This window comes from Lemur catta, unplaced genomic scaffold (assembly GCF_020740605.2).
Source record: "Lemur catta isolate mLemCat1 unplaced genomic scaffold, mLemCat1.pri scaffold_53_ctg1, whole genome shotgun sequence".
NCBI lineage: Eukaryota > Metazoa > Chordata > Mammalia > Primates > Lemuridae > Lemur > Lemur catta.
The window spans coordinates 902,158-922,926 of NW_025423858.1; the positions used below are offsets into that span (position 1 = coordinate 902,158).

At 35.0% G+C, this 20,769-nt stretch overlaps 1 pseudogene; it reads left to right on the plus strand.

The window, feature by feature from the left end:
- The first annotated feature begins 19,724 nt into the window (after positions 1–19,724).
- On the plus strand, positions 19,725–20,492 carry LOC123629846 (annotated as a pseudogene).
- Positions 20,493–20,769: the final 277 nt, after the last annotated feature.

Here is a 20,769-nt window from a genome sequence, read left to right on the forward strand (position 1 = left end):
CTTGTAGGGACAAAAGTGGGTGCTTCAGTGATTCACACCCCTGCACATGGGCTTTCAGAGAGGCTCATGGGAGTTCTGCATGCACAGTAAAACTCAGGTCATGCAACTCCCGGCTGTCCAATCAAAGTAGTTCCATGGTGACGTCTGAGCCACAGGGAGGTCCCAATCTGGGCACTATAAAACAAGATGCAGACCATAACCAAGCCCCCTTTTTTTGGCCCCTTCCTTTGGCTCTCCCTATGCTGTGACAGTGGGTCCGGTTGTCATCTGTGTCGTATGCACCATGCTCTGTAAACGTGTATCTTGCTCTTGTTCTATAAGCCCATCTTTCTCTCCTCAATAAACTTCATTTTTGTGCTTGCCTAACTTTGGTACATCTAGTTATTCTTTGGCCACAAGGGTGCCAAGAAGTGATCAGACCAAAACCTGACAAAAGCATTTTGCTAAAGAAAAAAACGTCAACCTGAAAAAACCATTCCATTTCTCTAAGTTATAGAAGCAGATACATTGTTAGAGTTTTACAAAATGCAACCATATTTTCTCTTCAATATGTCTGACCAAGTATCTATTTCTAAATACAAATATAAAGACAGATATGTATATTTAAACCATAATAATTAATTTTGGATTAGGTTTAATTTGAAAAGTTACTGTACATGAGCCAAATAATAATTAAACTTATTCATATTTTACATACCCATCGATTTGGCTGGCTCATTGCTATGGTAGATTCCTCTTGTGTGAGTAGCAAAATTATTAAGAATCTGTGTTCTTGTATTGCTAGTCTTTCCAGATGAAGAAAAAACAGAACAAAACAAAACAAAAAGAATCTGTGCTTTGATGTGTATCTATAAATGATATTTTTCTATTAATAGATAATAATTTTTACTGTGCCCTAAGATAGATTCTATAGGTCAACTTGGAAGAAAACTCAATGAATAATTTTGAGCTATTAGTTTATGATTAAATGTCATGGTTAACCAGCAGAGCTGTATTTCAGGTACTAGTCAAGGACAAATTCTGGAAATACACTTTCAATATATGTTTTCCCCAAATATTTGATAGATAGTCATAGCAACACTCATTGTTTTTGCCTCTGTAATAAACAGAAAGAAAAATACAGAAAATTACACAAGGAAAATCTGAAAGTACCTATTATACCAGAAAAAATTTTATACCATGGAATTTAAGGCCCCAAATTACATAGGAGATACTCAGAAACTTAATTATTCCTTCCCTCATTGATGATTACTTATCAATGCAAATAGCAAAGAAAAATTATTTTAATTAATGTGCATATTAAAGTGAGGAAGAAACTATGCCTTTATGACTGATGTTCTCTATAAGAATAATTGCCTCATTAACCTTACAGTATCAACTCTGCCTCATTATGAAGGTCAAATAAATGGATTTATGTATTTGAGTAGGAGAAAATTTTATATAAAGTGTTGAAAGTGCTACTAAATCATTTGTTAGACACACAATTTTAAAAGACAGTCCTAAAAGTTAAATGAAATAGGCATAGAGACATAAACCATAACATGTGCAATTACTATCTTTTACATTATTTTTTCAAAGAAAGAACGATGACTCAGGATGGCATAAACTATATGTATTCTTGGAACAAGACATGATCAAAGTAGGAAGTGTTTCCTCTATATAAGACTTTAAAAATACAATGGCATGATTTCTACAGAGAGAGCTTAAAATATAAAATAAGATATGACAATGTCTCTGATTATACAAAAAATTAGTGTGCTATTTTTAGAACACCACTTCAAGAAGTGTCAAGATTCCTGGCCTATGTTAAATGACCATACCCATATTGTTTCCCCCAAATTTTGAAAGTAATTATCCTTCCTACAGATATTAAATCTCTCTGAAACAAATTGAACATAAACAAGAAATATTTCACTATAAATGGACTCTCACTTTAATAGAAATTGCCAAAAAATAAGGAACCATTGAATTAGTTTTAAAAGGCTGAGATGTTAATTAAACCTCTTGGATTTTCAAAGGTCTGTAAAAATAACCAACTCCAATACTAACATTTTCATAACCTATAATTCTATGACAGCTTTGGTCATTATAGTAAAACATGACAAATGTTCATCTTTGCTTTCATCAAAGTATTCTTGTGTCTAAATGAAAAAGAAACTTTCCATGATTTTTTTCATATCTAACTGAATTTTTAATTTTAGAATTGTTTTCTAAGGAAAAGTTTTGAGGATAGTAGAGGGTTCTCATATGCCCTGTGCTGAGTTTCTCCTATTATGAACATATTAGTAGGGTGCATTTGTCACAACTAATAATCCAATATTGATACATTGTCATTAACTAAAATCTACAATTTATTCAGACTTTAATACTTTCTTTCTCATGATGATTTTCTGTTACAGTATCCCATTTGGGGCAGTGCGTTATATTTAGTTGTCATGTCTCCTCAGTCTTCTTTGGCCTGTGACAGTTTCTCAGACTTTTCTTATTTTTGATGACTTTGACAGTTTTGGTGAATGCTAGTTTCAAAATTTTAGGTAATTTCTAAAATATCCCTCAATCTGTGTTTGTGTGATGTTTTTCCCATGGTAAGAGCAAGGCTATGAGTTTGGGAGGGGATGACCAAACAGATAGAATGCCATTCTTAACATATCATATGCGAGAATACATGCAATCGCTACGACTGATCACTACTGATGTTGACTTTGATTACCTGGCTGTGGTAGTGTTTGTCATCTTTCTCCACTATAAAACTTACAGTTGAATATTCAGTAAATGTTAGTATGTATTGCAAGAGTTATCTTCTTTTCTTAAAAAACAGAACACACACCCAGCTGTCTAGTGAGGATTAGGACTCTTTCTGCCTGGAAAAAAGGAGTTTAAGAGAGGCCTCAAATTCTCTTTCAGCTCTACAGTCCCAAACTCCCATTCTCTTCTGCTAACAGAAGCTGAGTAAGTGGAATCTCCATATTATAAAGAAATTGATGGATGATCCTAAACACAACTGTGAAGGCCAAGAACTAATTGGAACCCCACACTGTGAATGTTTGGACCAGCCTGAATTATCTTTACTTTTAAACTTGATTTTAGGAATAATTTCTGGATTTCTACAGCATTTTTAGGTTGAAAGGCTTAGGACACAGATGGAGCATCTAACTTAAAATAATAGATGCCCATAAACCCCAACCACATCAATAAGAGAAAATAAAGTGGTGGACAAGGAGGAAATTTACAGGACAGAACTGTGGCAGAATTGGGAGTGGGGAGATCATGTATGGGGGAGAAAGAGTTGTCAGAAATTTATTTGAACTAAATTCAAAGTCATAGTCCCACAAACATTAAAGTTCCCTAGACTTTAGCAAGTGAATTATATATAAGATTGCATTTAACTTGTATTATTGCACTAGTTTAAAAGCCCCTTGTCTTCAGAGGCTTAGAGTCTAATGAGAGAGACAAGGAAAGACTAAATAAATGTAATGATCATGGAAAGAGCTACTACACTCATCTAATAAGAGAAAAAAGGTCCCCACACAGATGCACACACACAGACACATTCATATACATTTATAATCTGTATTCTTTATTAATATACCCCACTGTGGTTTGTTGGTAGGGATTGCGTATTAATATACCCCACTGTGGTTTGTTGGTAGGGAGTGCGCGTGCGTGCATGTGTATGTGTGTGGTGCATGGGTACTTCATTTGGAAAACACGTGCCAGCATGTTAGCAGTAATTGAGGGCTAATGAAACAGATACACGTGGGAAAGAACATCCTGGTTTTTCCAACAGTGCAAAGCTAAAGTGAGTCAGAGGTAACCTTAACTGAGATGACCTTGTAGCCATCTGCCATTTCCCAGGCACGTCAATAGGACATGAGATAACAGGATACAAAAATATAAAAACTCTGTCTCCCTGGCCAGTTACTGGTGTGGCAGCGTAATTAGGAAAAAAAACAGAGAAGGCAAATAAAAGCTAGAATGAAAACCAGCAGGTCATGTGGTAGCACATGATGGTCAGTATAAATTAGAGGTTAAGATCATGAACTCCAAAAACAGAGTTTTGGAGCTCAGATTCCAGCTCTGCCACGTACCAAGTATATGACCTATCTGTACCTCCATTGTATAATCTGTAAAATTAGTATAATAATAGAAACTATATCATATTATAAGATAGTTTTAAGGATTAAATGAGTTAATATCTGTGATGTTAAGATTAACTCTTATGTGTAGCAACCATGTAAGTGTTAATTGTTATTACTTCTTATAGCAACTAAGGGTAGTTTCTCACAGCTGCTCTATGTAAGCAGTTTGGAATCCAATAAACATGTTTTAGCTCTTACCGAGTATGTACAACCCTGGGTAAGTCATTTATCTTCTCTGAGTTTGTTTTCTCAACTTTAAAATGGGTCTTTTGAGGAATAAATAAAACTATGCATATAAAACCCATAAGACAGCAGCTTACGCATAATAAAGAATGAGTAACAATGTTTATCACAATTATTAACATGTCAATAGAACTGGCCGAATAAAAAGTAGAAGTTAACCAAGTGAAGAGAGGTCTCTTAATGAAAAGTGCTAGATCCTAGCACTGCTATCAATGAACTTGTAGGGTCCCAAACACTTATAAGGAGGGGGCAGTATGCTGCTACTTTCAAGGCCACAGAAAATGTTGTCTAATGTTGTTACCAAAATATATTCTATGATTTGATTTTTGACTGAGAGAGCAGCATTATATTGTCCAGCAGGTTGTGTTTCCTATATTTGGTGGGTGTGACTTGCATGCAAAAGAAATATAAACCAGGAAGGCACTGTGGTCACACCTGTAATCCTAGCACTCTGGGAGGCTGGGGTGTGAAGATCGCTTGAAGTCAGGAGTTTAAGACCAGCCTGAGCAAGAGCAAGACCCCATCTCTACTAACAGAAAAAAATTAGCCAAGCATAGTGGTGCATGCCTGTAATCCCAGATACTTGGGAGGCTGAGGAAAGAGAATTGCTTGAACTCAGGAGTTTGAGGTCACTGTGAGCTAGGATGACACCACAGCACACTTACCTGGTGACAGAGCGAGACTCTGTCTCAAAAAAAAAAAAAGAAAGAAAGAAAGAAAGAAAGAAAGAAAGAAAGAAAGAAAGAAAGAAAGAAAGAAAGAAAGAAAGAAAAACCTACACAAAATTATTTGTACACTTCATGATCTAGACATATTTTTGTGAAATAGTTATAATCACTAGATTTTTCTTAATGCCAAGGTTGCCCGCTTTTGTCCTTCCACCTTCTGGATGGGATAATGTGGCCTGAAAGCCCTCAGCAGATGCTAGCACCATGATCTTGGACATTCCAGCCTCTAGAACTGTGAGCCAAATGTCCTTCTCTTTTCTGAAAACAAATGGAAATGGAAAGCGTAACATACCAAAACTTATGGAACACAGCAAAACAAAAGTAAGAGGAAAGTTTATAGTAATAAACACCTACATCAAAAAGTAGAAATATTTCAAAGAGAAAAAAAGGTAATAACACATCTCAAGGAGCTAGAAAAGCAAGAACAAAACAATCCAAATTAGTAGAAGAAAAAAATACTAAAGATCAGAGCAGAACTAAACGAAATAGAGATTTAAAAAGCAAAGCAAAAGATCAAGAGAACAGAAAGTTGGTTATTTTAAAGATAAACAAAATTAACAAATCATTAGGTAGACTAGTAAAAAAGAGAGAATCATACATGAAAAAGGAACCAATACAACTGAGATCACAGCAATACAAAGGATCATTAGAGACTATTATGAACAACTATATTCCAAAACATTGGGAAACTTAGAGAAAGTGTATAAATTCCTGGACATATATAACATACCAAGATTGAACCAGGAAAAATAGAAAATCTGAACAGACCAAAAATAAGTAGCAAGATTGAATCAGTAATAAAAATTCTCCCAACAGAGAAAAGCCCAGGACTTAATAGCTTTACTGCTGAATTCTATAAAACTTTTAAACAAAAACTAATACCAATTCTTCTCAAACTATTCTTAAAAATTGAAGAGAAGGGAATTCTGCTTGACACATTCTATGAAGCCAGCTTTACCTTGATACCAAAATCAGGGGAAAAAACACACACACACAACAGAAAAGAAACCTACAGGCAATATCCCTGATGAGCAGATGAAAAAAATCCTCATCAAAATACTAGCAAATTGAATCCAACAGCACATAAAAAACAAACAATACACCAAGATGAAGTAGTATTTATCCCAGGAATGCGAGGATTCAAATTAATAAATGATACATCATATTAACAGAATCAAGGACAAAATACATATGGTCATATCAATAGATGCAGAAAAAGCATGTGATAAAATTCAACATCTCTTCATGATTAAAACTCTCAACAAATTAGGTATAGAAAGAACATATCTAAACACAGTAAAGGTCATATATGGCAAACCCACAGCCAGCATCATACTAAATGGGGAAAAGCTGAAAGCCTTTCCTTTCACAACTAGAGCAAAACAAGGTAGCCCACTTTTACCACTCCTATTCAAGGTAGAACTCAGTGTCTCAGCCAGGGCAATTAGGCAAGAGATAGAAAATAAAGGGCACCCAAATTGAAAAAGAGGAAGTCAAATTGTCCCTCTTTGTAGAAGACATAATTTTACATATAAAATCCTAAAAATGGCTGGGTATGGTGGCTCATGCCTGTAATCCTAGCACTTTAGGAGGCCGAGGCAGGAGGATCGCTCGAGGTCAGGAGCTTGAGACCAGCCTGAGCAAGAGCGAGATCTCTTCTCTACTAAAAATAGAAAGAAATGATCTGGACAGCTAAAAATATATATAGAAAAAAATTAGCCGGGCATGGTGGCACATGCCTATAGTCCCAGCTACTCGGGAGACTGAGGCAGAAGAAGGATTGCTTGAACCCAGGAGTTTGAGGTTGCTGTGAACTAGGCTGATGCCACAGCACTCTAGCCCAGGCAACAGAGCAATACTCTGTCTCAAAAAAATAAAAAATAAAATGAAATGAAAATAAACCTAAAAACTCCATGAAAAAACTTAGAACTAATAAAAAATTCAGTAAAGTCACATAATACAAAATCAACAACAAAAATCAATGCTAATAGTGAACTAGCTGAAAAAGAAATCAAGAAATCAATTTCATTTACAAAAAAAAAAAATCCAGAAATAAATTTAACCAAAGGGATGAAGTATCTCTAGAATAAAAACTAAAAAATTCTGTGAAAGAAATTGATGTGGTCACAAAAAAAAAAATATGGAAATGTATCCCATGCTAATGAGATTAGAGGATTTAATATTGGTAAAATGACCATATCACCCAAGCAATCAATAGATTAAATGCCATCTCTATCAAAATACCAATGACACGCTTCACAGAAATAGAAAAAACAATCCTAAAATTTGTATGAAACCATAAAAGACCCCAAATAGCCAAAGCAATATTGAGCAAAAAGAGCAAAGCTGGAGGCATCACACTAGATGACTTCAAAGTATACTAAAAATCTATAGTAAACAAAATAGCATGTTATTGGTATAAAAACAGACACATAGACCAAAGGAACATCACAGAGAACTCAGAAATAAACCCACATATTTACAGCCAACTGATTTTCAACAAAGTTGCCATGAATGCACATTAGAGAAAGAATATGCTCTTTAATAAATGATGCCAAGAAAACTGTATATTCATATGCAGAAGAATGAAACTTGACCCCTGTACTCCACCATATATAAAAATAAAATCAAAATAGATTAAAGACTTACACATAAGATCTGAAACAAAACCTGATTTTAAAATGGGCAAAGGATCTGAATAGACAGTTGTCAAAAGAAGACATACAAATGTCCAGCAAGTATTTAATAAAATTCTCAATATCACTAATCATTAGGTCAATGTCACTAATCATCAGAGTGATGCAAATCAAAACCACAATGAGCTACGATCTCACCCCATAGAATGAGTTTTATCAAAAGGACAATAAGTAACAGTTCTGGCAAGGATGTTTGGGAACTCTTACACACAGTTGGTGTTAATATAAATTAGTACACGTGTTATGGAAAACAGTGTGGTGGTTCTCCACAAAACTAAAATAGAACTACCATATGATCCAGCAATCCTTTTTAGACTTTTCAAAAACTTGAAGAGAAAGGAACAGCATTACACCTCATAGAGAAAGACACTACAAGAAAACTACAAACTAATATCCCTTATGAACATTAATGCAAAAATCCTCAAGAAAATACTAGCAATTAATTTCAGCAGCAAGTAAAAAAATTATATGGCATGACCAAGTAATATAACTATCCTGAGTACAAGAAAAAATGCACCAGTCCCTTCCTCAGAAGAGAAGGTGAAGTCCTTGAGTGATTTTTCACTCTTCTTTTGATATACTATATCTTAACTACTAAGATGTAAAATAACAATACTGAAATACTGACATAAACTCTATATACCTTAAGTTACATAATAAAAGAATAAAAGAAGGAAAGAAAAAGATATTTGCATAACATATGTATATGTGCACACAAACTCATTCTTAGCAAAATAGAAATATTCATGACAATTGGAATCCTCATTTCTGTAACTGGTCATGTGGTCCTCACTGCTATTTATAACTACCTTCTTCTGTTACTTACTTTGTATTCTCTTTGCCTTCAACAAGTACCTCAGCTGGTTGTGGTTCATTACTTGGTAGAGTGACCCAAACCTTCATTCCCGAAAGGTATGGGCAACTGGTAGTCCCGCCTGGATTGGACTGTAGTAGTTTCCCATTGATCTTAGTCATAGGGCACGGTAATACTGATAGGCCCTATAAAGACCTCCTGTATTTCCATTATGGAGTAGTAGTCCAATTTCCAATTTCCTTTTGGTAGTTGGATCAATCACCCCAGCTAGCATCATAACTCCCTTTTTAGCTCATTGGCTTAGACACATGAGGAATTTTAACTTTCAGTTCAGTGGAATCATTGTGTCACCTGGTAGAAGCATTGTTCCTTCTGGAATGTATGCCTCTAGGCCAGCAGAGCATAAAGTCATGGGAACAGTAAACAAAATTTCTTTTAGTGAGTCACTAGAGGTAATGGTGACTGCCACTCTTATTTCTACCCTTTGGTTCCAAGCCCCATGAATCCTGAGTATGGAAGAAATGGTAATATATATTGTATGTTGATTCAGACTATATACAGCCTCTGGAGAAACTTGCCCCAGCCCTGCAAAGTATTGTCATCTAGCTGATGTGACTGTGTCTTCAAAGGGCCATTACAATGTTCTATCAAACCAACTGCTTCAAGATGATGAGGAACGTGGCAGAATATTCCATGAAGATGAGCCCCTTGCCATACTTCTTTGGCTGTGAAATGAGTTCCTTATTCAGAAGCAGTGCTGTGCGGAATATCATGACGTTAAATAAGGCCTTGTGTAAACCCATAGATGGTATGGAAGTTTTGGCAGAAGCTCACTGTGTAGAGAAGCCAAATCCATATCCAGAGTGTCTATCCCAGCAAGGATAAAACACTGCCCCTTTCATGATGGGAGAGGTCCAATGTAATCAACCTCTCACCAAGTCGCTGACAGATCACCCTAGGGGATGGTGCCACATCAGGGGCTCATTGTTGGCCTCTGCTGCTGGCACATTGAGCACTCAGCAGTGGCTATCCCAGTTCAGCCTTGGTCAGTGGAAGTCTGTGTTGCTGAGCCCGTGCCTAAACTCCATCCCTTTTCCCATGGCCACTTTGTTCATGAGCTGATTGGGTGACGACAGGAGTGCCTGGGGAGAGAGGCTGACTGGTATCCACAAAACGGGTCATCCTAGCCACTTGAATATTAAAGTCCTCCTCTGCTGAAGCCATCCTTCAGTGGACATTCATATGGGACAGAAATATCTTCACGTCCTTTGACCATTCCGAGATGTCTATCCACATATCTCCTTACCAAATTTCTTTGCCATTAATTTTCCAATCACGTTCCAAGTCCTTGATCATCCAAACCATTGACTACAGCCCATGAGTCAGTATATAATTGCACATCTGATCATTTCTCCTTCCAAGCAAAGTGCACAGCCAAGTACGCTGCCCAAAGTTCTGCCCACTGAGAAGATTTCTCTTCCTCACTGTCCTTCAGGAATGTTCCATAAAGGTGCTATAGTTTTTAGGTGGTGTCTATATATCATGCAGAACCATCTGTAAATCAGGCCCTATGCTTTCCTCTCTGTCAACTGATCATAGGGTGTCTTTGGGGGTGAAGTTCTGAAATATGCCTTTGATTAAGCGTATCAGATGATTTTAATATGCCCTAAATTTTTATCTATAGATATAGGTAGACAGATAGCTATCCTTGGAGGAATATGGCTTGACCCATAGTATAACTGATTATACTAAGATGCCTTATCAGTGAGTTTTATCATTTTATCAGGCAGACCTCTAGATTTGACTGAACATTTTCAAAAAAATAGTGAATTGTATATATAGAGAAGAGCACTATAAAGATCACAATAATGACATTCATGCTCAAAGTACAGAAATGATTGTCACAAGTACCTGAATTATATTCCAATTTCATTTTGTGGCTTCAGGCAATCAAGATGTCCTCTTTGTTTCTGCTTTCTCAAGTACTAGAATGGAGGAAAATGTTATAAATGGCATTAAATAAAATATTGATGACTGGCCATCTATAACTTAAGTAATTAAGTTCTCAATAAATCCTGCCAATTCTCAAGTTTTTAGGAGCTGATGACTGAGCTTGCATTTCTGGTCTCCTTCTTACTGCCTGCCCCCCCTGCAACCCAGTGCTCATTAGCACTCACTCCCAAGAGTGGGCAGCAAATGGAGGAGAAGGTGGAATTCATGTCAATCAATCATGAATCACTTCTTAATAGCTCTGCTCATTTCTTGCAGTGAGAGAAACAGTACAAAGGATGGGGACAGAACATCATTGTGATTATACAGAAATAGAAACATAGTTTGCCAGTATGTGCAGAGTGAATATGGCTACTCCACACATGCTTGATGACTAGATGACTTTGACACATGCCAATAAAGTAAGTGAGTAGTCCTGGAAAGCAGTGGAATTTCATTTGCTTGCATTTGTTCGTTTTTCTCCTAAAAATATAGTTTAAATGATGATTCTGCTTCAAGAGGAGATGGAGTATCACAATGTGGTTTCTAAAGTGATGTACAGGGTTTTAAACACATCATTCCACTATCACATTCCCATGTCCTAAGAATAGGTTGATACACTATATTATATTTATATAGTTAAAAGTACAGGTTTGGGCTCCAGAATGCCTGGGTTCCAAATTCTAACTGTGCCTTTAGCCAGTTAAATTTGAACAATGAGCTTTACTTCTCTGTAGCTCAGTTTTCACATCTATCATTCCAAAAAAACTCTGTGGTTTTTGAGATTAAATGAGGTAATACATGAAAAGCACTTGGACATAATTATTATTAAACACACATTAGCCATTATTGTCTTATGGTATATTTTAAAAGAATTTTTCCATATTATTTTGTATGATGATTTCAAATTTAAAGAAGCATGATCTTTTTCACTAAAGTTCTCCTCTAATTAACAAAATATTTAATATTCATTCTGTCTACCTAGAAAATATAATAAAGAATAACATATAAAGAAATAAATATAAAGGAATACAATATGAAGAAAATAAAACCACCCAAAACCATTAGCCACTCTTAATGGTTTTGTGTATTTTTTTTTAACTTTCTGTGTATATTTTTACCTCATTGAGATGAGATGGCAATACTCAAATTTTAGACCTACAAAAATGGCAATTTCATCTCATATATAATGTTGTGCATTGAATTTCTGTTTATTTTATATTTTATGTCTATATATAAATGTTAATAATAAACTAGACAATGGAGATTATTATTCCCATTTTATATTTTTAGAAACTAAAGCTCAGTATAGTTAAGTAATTTATCCTGAGACATGATTTGCAAGTGTTGGAGGTAATAATAAGGTCTAGGTCATTGATTTAGAGGAAAATGTGCTTTCTCTTAAAGCAAATCATCTTTTAAAATTATTAGTTGAAAATATAGATCATAAAATGGAATGTGATGAATAAGAATACCATTCTTATTTCCAAAAAGCATCATATCTGGTCTTCTATCTCATCTTCAAATACTCATCTTCTATTTCATTTTTCCATTTCATGCACTCTCCAAAAAATGCTTGAAGCCTCCTCATTGTCAATTCACCAAAGGTCACATGTTAAATGCCTAAAAATGGGTGCTTAGCATTTCATAATCACCATAGTACAAACACTATAATGCTCTCCTCACCAAAACTATCAAGATTATTGCTCTGTTTCATCTATCCTTTTTTCTTAGCTGAAGCATTTTAAAGCAAATTCCAGATGTCATGTTATTTTACCATTTATTTTAGTAAACATGTCCAAACAATAGAAACATTTTCTCCTACAATGCTAAGGCCATTGTCACACACAATAAAATTAACAAAATACCTAAGTAAAAGTTAATACTCGTTATACTCAAATATTTTTGACTGACTAAAAAGGTATGTTTCATGAGGAGGCTGAGGTAGGAAGACTGCTTGAGCCCAGGGGTTGGAGGCTGCAGTGAACTGATTGAGCCACTGCACTCCAGCCTGGGTGCCACGATACCCCATTTCAAAAAAAAAAAAAAAAAAAAGTTTTTCAGTTGGTTTTGTGACTCACAGTTCATAGCAGTTCTCCCTTACATTGCAATTTGGATGAGTCTTCCAGGAAGCATTAAGACGGCATTAAGAGTGTAAAAGATTTATTGGGAGTTAAAAAAAAGAAAAAAAGAAAAGAAAACAAGATTGGGTAGGAGGACCGACAGCCCTATGGTGTAGTTGTAGCAAAATTTGTGGCAGAACAACGGAAAACTCTGGAGCCCATTACAGATGTCCCATCTTGGAAAGAAATGGTGTACACATGTACCACACTGTTGCTCACTCATTAGCTAGAGCGGAGAAAAAAGGCTGAGAAGAACCTACAGGAACTCACATCTGGAGCCTGTCAGAGGGGTGGGGAGCCTGCAGACCCAAGGCCACATGCGGCCCTACAGCAGCGCACCAGCATGCCTGGCTAGTTTTTTAATGTTTTGTAGAGATAAGGTCTCACTATGTTGCTCAGGCTGGTCTCGAACCCCTGGCCTCAAGTGACACTCCCACCTTAGCCTCTCAAAGAGCTAGGATTATAGGCATGAACCACCGCACCCAGCTTCCACTAAAATTTTGATGAAAATAATGAAGACTTCTGCTCCCCAAAACTACTAAATGCACAAATAAATAGAATTATATATTTACTCATGGACCTCCCCCACACATTGAAATTAAGAACTACTCCTCTAAATAATGCTTATTACTTTGTAAATTGAGTACATTCTCTTGTCCATTTTAATAATTAGGTCAAACTATAACAGTACCCATTCTTCCAGGTAAGAACCCCTCCTGTGCTTTGTGTTTTTAGTTTGTGACTTTTCATTTTGAAATTAATTCCAGTTTATAAAATATTGCAAAATATAGTACAAAGGATTTCTCAATACCCTTCACCCAGCTTCCCTGGAACAAAGACTTGGTGACTATTTTGGACCATGTAGCAACCTTGAGAAGTGATGTCACTAAGGATAGTGGAGTAAAGGATCAAAGGAATGTGGGTTCTGAATAATTATGGAGCTGCAACACCAGCTGAGGACTGCCTGCTCTGGACCTCTTATTGGTGGGAGAGAAATAAACCTCTTTTTGTGTAGCCACTATTGTGGGCTTTCCATTATATGCAGCTTAATTTCTTCTTAACTGATATCTAAAGGCTTCTCACACCCCATCCCCATTACTGTCATTCTAAGAATGTCCTGTAATGTTATATATTATTTTACTGCATATTGATCCTTTCCATGTTGTATTACTCCATAATACTGTTGGGAAGGAATTATATTCTGAAATACGGCTTCTGGATATTCATAATAAGCAGACATTATAACTTTTACACACAGTTATACAGGTTTATATACTTTCTAAACCCAATAGATCAGTAATGATAAGTATACCTTTATTATATGTAATCCCTATCCCAAATCATCTTTGAACTAGAAAACCTATCTTATGCTTTGAAATCAGATGTGCTTGGACTATTCAGCAGCTGTCTATGTAGTCAAAATGTGTCACAAATTCCCTATTCTAATAGTATCATTTGATTATTACCACATGGCTATAAGGTAGACAGGATGGAAATTATTGCTATTTAATGACTAAACTGTGATAAGATATAGCAAAATAACTTTCTCATGGTCTCATGCTGTTGAGTTATAGAATCAGGGATAGAAAATACTGTTTCTGTCCCTTGCTCTGTGTCTACTCTTTAATACATAGCAGAAAAAGCATCTATGTATAATAAAAACCCATGTGGAATATTTTTTAAAATATTGAATTTTAAAACATGATAATTTCCAAATCCTTTAAATTGTATTATTTTTAGTGCCTCATATATTATTTTTTTACTTTCAAAAGAAGTCATTTCAAAATAAGTAGTAAGGGCTTAAATATATATTATCAGGTATCATCTCTGTAACAGCAAACAAATCACATACTTCAATTTAATCTATATCCTGAATGGTTAGTAAAAATGAAGCTGTATTATTTTTTATGTTTGTAGCCAAGTCGATTGTGATTTCCCCATTGCTGTAAGTTAATTGAAACCGATATTATAATATTACTTATTCCATAGTATATTTTTTGCACCATGAATACAATGTAATTTTAACAACAAGAATTACTGTGGCTAATGTTTACTTTTTGCTTCTTATTACAATTCATAAGTCATATACATATTTTAAATAAATTTTACTTGGTTAATTTCCAAAAGCTGTTTAGCTAAGTGTCCAAGGTAAGCTGTAATAATTACATGAGTGTTTTCACTAACAAAAAGATACGTAGGTTGTTTTTATTATAACAAGACACACACACATGTAATCAGAATATTCTGTAACTAAAGCAGAATTTATATGTTTACTGGGAGATGAGATAATTATTCTAGAATTGCCATGGAAACAAGGACATTTTAAGGCAGTCATCATTGAATCTTTATGACAGTTTATACTACTATCTCCCTATGTTTCAATTTTGCTTATACAGAAGTGTTGCTAGACTGATAAAATAATTCACAAATTATTACATAGTTATTACCTTGCATTTGGTTCCCAGAAATGGAAAATTCATGCCTGCAAAGAATATGTCTGAGCATTCTTTTCTCATTTACCACGTGGTTGGTAATGTAGTAAAAACATTGCTAGCATATATAATAGTACCTAATGTAGAATACACATGATTTTCCTCATTTGTTGGTTTTTTCTTTTTTTTTTTTTGTCACATTGAGCTACACGTACCAAGATGGCTTGACTGAGAAATTACCTTTGCTTTTTTTCTCCCACTATTGTGAACTCAGCATTAAAAATTTTATAAAAAGAGAGATTTTCCCATCCTCATTCCCTCAAAATGAGGGAGCAGCGCTTTGGGTCTTAGAAATCTGGGTTTCCCTGGCTCCACAATAGAGGACTTTGATGTTAAAATATAGGATTCAGAAAATACTGTTTTTGAATTAGAGGAGAGTAAGAATATTTAGTGTCAAATGAGTAGAAATAAATTGTCCTAGAAAGAGTTGGGGTTCTTGAGACCATTAGCATTTTACTCTTCACGCAGCACTCCAGAAGTAGCAGAGCCTCTGAACAGTATGACTGTGTGTATGTGTGGCATAAAGCATGATGTTCTGGGACCAAGGAGAAAGCCCTGCAACAAAATTAGACAAGGAGAGTGTGGATGTTGTCACCAGAGAAACTTACTCTCAAATGGATCATGCAAACTGAGCAAGGAGAAAAAGCAGACTGAGTCCACTTAGAGCTGTGCTGTCTAACATGGTAGCCATACCCACACACGGATATTTAAATTTGAATTTAAATGGGTTATAATGAGATAAAATTAAAAATCTAATTCCTAATTCACATTAGCCACATTTCAAATTCTCAATGGCCACCTGTGGCTAATGGCTACTATATTAAACCTCACAGATAGATCATTTCCATCATCACAGAAAGTTCTATTGGACATATTTTCCCTAGACCCTATGCCATACTAAGGAGGACAAAAATTAAAATGACTGAAATTTCATTTCACATTAATATATGATTTAGAAAATTAAGAAACATGGCATTTCTTGGATGCCCAGTTTTGAGGAAAAAATTTTTATTATCCCCATTAGATATTCTTTCTCTCTCTTTTTCTCTCTTTCTTTTCTTTTCTTTTCTTTTCTTTCTTTCTTTCTTTTTCTCTTTCTTTTCTTGTTTCTTTCTCTCTTTCTTTTCTTCTCTCTTTCTCTCCTTCTTCTTTTTTCCCTCAAAATGCATTCCTATAATTCTCAAAATGTTATGTGAAAAGTGCCCACAACAAAAAAGAAAAGTAAAAAAGTTCATGTGGCATCTGATATTGTAATGAACTACAACTGAAAGCAGATATTTCCTTAAAAGTTAGTATTTTCTCTTAAATTTGATATGAACATTTCTTTTCTAGTACCTGCAGATTCAAAGAAGAGGGGGAAAAATCACTCCCTCTGAAAACAACTAGAAAAACCACAAAAAAAAAAGTATAAAAGAAACATTTATTTGAAGGATTTGGACATCTTTGTAGGCAGTAAGAAAAGGAGATTTGACCACAGAAGTGAGTCAAGCATTCAGGCCCTCTTTACCCTAGAAATCTTTACTAATGCTGACAGTAGGTGTTTACTAATGCTGATAGTATTACTAATGTATGAGAAGCTGAACTGAGCTTCGATCAGAGTCATAGGTATGGAAGAAGTAGAATTGGAATTTACAGAACACCAAAGAGGAGTTTCCCTGGCAAACACCACAAAGCTCCAATGGGAACTTCCATAAAGGGCTACACACTATGAATAAGGGTAAACCAGAAATGGATCAGCCCTCACAGGGATGAATGAAAGCTCAGCTTTAAATTCTATCAATACTTCAGTGAATTGAAGCAATCTGGAATTATTAATACACCTAACCTAGTAGTCTGCCAAAAACAAACTAAATTTACTCTGGAAGAATATATAATAATATTTTTCAGGGCTTCAAATTATCTCTATAATGTCTCACATATAAAAACTAGAACTTACTGAAAATAAGTGAGATTATAAGGATATAAGTTTATATGACCCAAACTCTACAGATATAATAGATTATTTCTCACAAGAAATTCAAATAATGAAGATACCAAAAACAAATTTTACAACAATTATTACTCTGTTCAAGTAATTAAATTGAGAATTTTGAAGGAAAACTGAAATTTTTTTAAAAACTGAAAATTCTATAACTGAAAAATACAACAGAAAAAATTAAGAATTCAACGAATGAGTTACAGTTGAAGAGAGACTAGTAAACTGGAAGACAAATTAGAAAAAATATTCTAACTAAAGCACAGATATTGTAAAGAATGAGAAATGTATAAAAAGGTATATGGAAAATATAAGCCATGATACATAGGCATAATATATATTTATTTGAAGCCATGTACAGAGGGAAAATAAAGGAAATGATGCAGAAACAATATTTAAACAGAAAATGGCTGAGAACACTCTAAAATTGGCAAATGACATTAAGCAATAGATTCAATAAGCTCTGTGAAATCTAATCAGGATAAACAAAAACAATAACAGCAATAATAACATCAAAAAATTACGTAGAAACATCATAGTAAAACTTATGAAAACCAAAATAAAGGCAAAGAGCTAATATCATTCCACTCTCCCTAGCTGTGTGGTAGCCTTGGAGATCATAAGCTTTGCAACTAGAGTATCTTAAAAAGCAGTAGCCTTGGTGCCACTGAAAGAGAAAAACTTCATTTGGAGCTCCTGAAAAGACCCATCCCAGACAACTGTCACCATTTAACCCTTTTGGCAGTTCATAGAAAAGCTCTCTTCTCAGAGCTTGTATTTTTGTGACCTGACTCAGAGCTGTGAGATCAATGTTATTTCCAGTGCATTTGTAAAAAAATAATAATAATAATAATAAAATCAACAATGGTTTAATAACATAGCTGCTTGAGTCAGCATTATGAGTTGGGGCTAACAAGTGGCTGGTTGAAAATATAAAGAAATACTTGAAAATGACATGTCCATATGGGACTTTGATAAACCCCAACGTATACCTGGGAATCTAGAAGGTCGTGCACATACACAGAGCTGTATATGTCCAGGGTTAGGGGCTGGCCCAGGAAATATCTAAAAAAAAGCCCTAACCTAATACTTGTGATTTACCTTTAAGTTCTGCGTGAGCAGGAACTAAAGGTTAAAGAAAAGTCTTAAACTGCCTGTTGGAGCGTGGAAAGCATACCCCAACGCACACACAGACACACACACCTTCAGCAGAGGCTGGGAGATATACACATTCATGACACTTTAGAAAATCTCTGTCTAATCGTTAGAGTAGCACTTAGCTAACTGAGCAGAGACTCCAGTGGCCACGCTCAACAAAGATTACAGGCTTTAGAGAATTAGTTCAGGAAAGCCACTAAACAAACAAACAGCAACAACAACAGCAAAGAACAAGAACAAATGTTGCGGACTGGATTTCCAGAGTTGACACATTGTATTATTTAAGAAGTCCAGTTTTTACACACAAAGCAGCAGAAAAGTATGGCCTATTCACAAGAAAAATAAATGAAAACAATAGAAATTGTCCCTGAGGAAGTCCAAATGTTTGTATTACTAGACAACTAGCACAGCTTAGCACAGTTAGACAACTCAGAGGGGCATAACTTAGTTGTTATAAATATCTTCAAAAAACTAAAAGAAACTATATATAAAAAATTAAAAGACAGTATGAGAACAATGCCTCACCAAATAATATGAATAGAGACATAAAAATTATTTTAATGAAGAACAAATTGAATTTTTAGAGTGGAAAGATACAATAACAGAAATTAAAAATTCACTAAAGAGTCTCAACAGTAGCTTTGAGTAGGCAGAACAAACCAGCAAATCTAAAAACAGATCAAATTAAATTATCCCATCAGAGGAATGGAAAAAAAAGAAGAAAAATAAACATAGGCTCAGAAACCAGTGAGACACCATCAAGTGTACCAACATACGCATAATGTAAGGTTCAGAAGGAAAGGAGAGAGAATGAAAGGGGGAGAAAGAATAATTGAAGAAATTATGGGCAAAAATTTCCCAAATTTTGTGAAAAGAATTTATCTGCACATCCAAGAAGCTCAACAAATTACAAGCAGCATAAACTAAAAGAGATTCACACATTGATTATCTCATATTCAAGCTGTCAAGGGCCAAAGGCAGAGAGAAACTTAAAATCAGCAAGAAAAATGTAGCTCATCATTACCAGGGATCCTTGAAAAAGACAATGTTGACTTCTCATGGGAATCAATGGAGTTGAGAAGGCAATGGGATAACATATTCAAAGTGCTTGAAATAATAGCCAAGAATTTTATATCCAGCAAAAATAACCTTCAAAAATTAAGGAGAAAGGTGGTTCCACACACAAACATGGGTCATATTATCACAGAAGTGGATAGCTGGGCAGTAGTAGTGTTTTTTCTTTGGCAGAGTAAAGTACTCTGTGTAGATCTTGACTCTTCAGTGTCTTCCCTCTGGAATTATACAAAGTTCAAAAAAGATGTCCTTCATCCTTTGAAAAGAGCTTATTGTAAAAACAAAAAAAATAGATGTCTTAAGGATATGACTCCAAGACCACTGTATTTTCTCCAGAAGGTCACTTGCACCAAGTTGAATGTACCATGGAAGCATCAAACATGCAGGCACCTGTTCAGGAATTTTCTCAAGCAATGATGTTTTGCTTGCAGCAGAAAGACACAACATCCACAAGCCTCTTGATGAAATCATTTTCTCCAAAAATATTTATGGACTCAGTGAGGACATGGCTTGCAGTGTGGCAGGAAATGCTAATGTTCTGACTAATAAACCAAGGCTCATTGCTCAAAAAAGTATTTATAATGGTTTCAGAAGCCAATTCCTATGAGCAGTTGGTTACAGCACTGTGTAATATCAAACAAGCTTATACACAGTCCGGAGGAAAACGTCCCTTTGGTATTGCATTACTGTACATTGGCTAGAATAACGACCATGGCTTTCATCTGTATCAGAGCGGCTCTAATGGAAATTATGGGTAATGGAAAACCTTATGCATTGGAAATAATAGTGCTGCATCTGTGTCAGTGTTAAAACAAGAATGAAAGGAAGAAGAAATGACTTTGAAGTCAGAACTTGGTTTAGCTATCAAAGTGTTAAATAAGGACATGAATGTTAGCAAACTGCTGAAAAAGTGGAAATTGCCATATTAACAAGAAAGAATGAAAAAACATAATCAGAGTTCTCAAAACAAAGTGGAATAGTTGATCAAAAACCATGAGAAATAAGAAACTAAAGCTAAGCATGAGAAGAAAGAAAGAGAACATAAATAAAAAGATAAATAAAAGACAAAATATTGGGATTTTAGAACTCATTCAGGGTGCAATTTCTGTGTAAAAGATTTCCTAATCTTCCAACCTGAGAAAGCTTTGAATTTTTTTTTAACTTGTGCAAAACATCACATTCTGAATTGTATGCTGGTCATTTCTGAATACTTTATTGTAATGATGATTATTTTCATGGACATTTTAATCTTATTTTTGTTGGAATAAAACTTGGAAAGAAGGGTAAATTTTTAAAAATGAAGGTGAAATTGAGACAGTCACAGATAAACAAAAACTG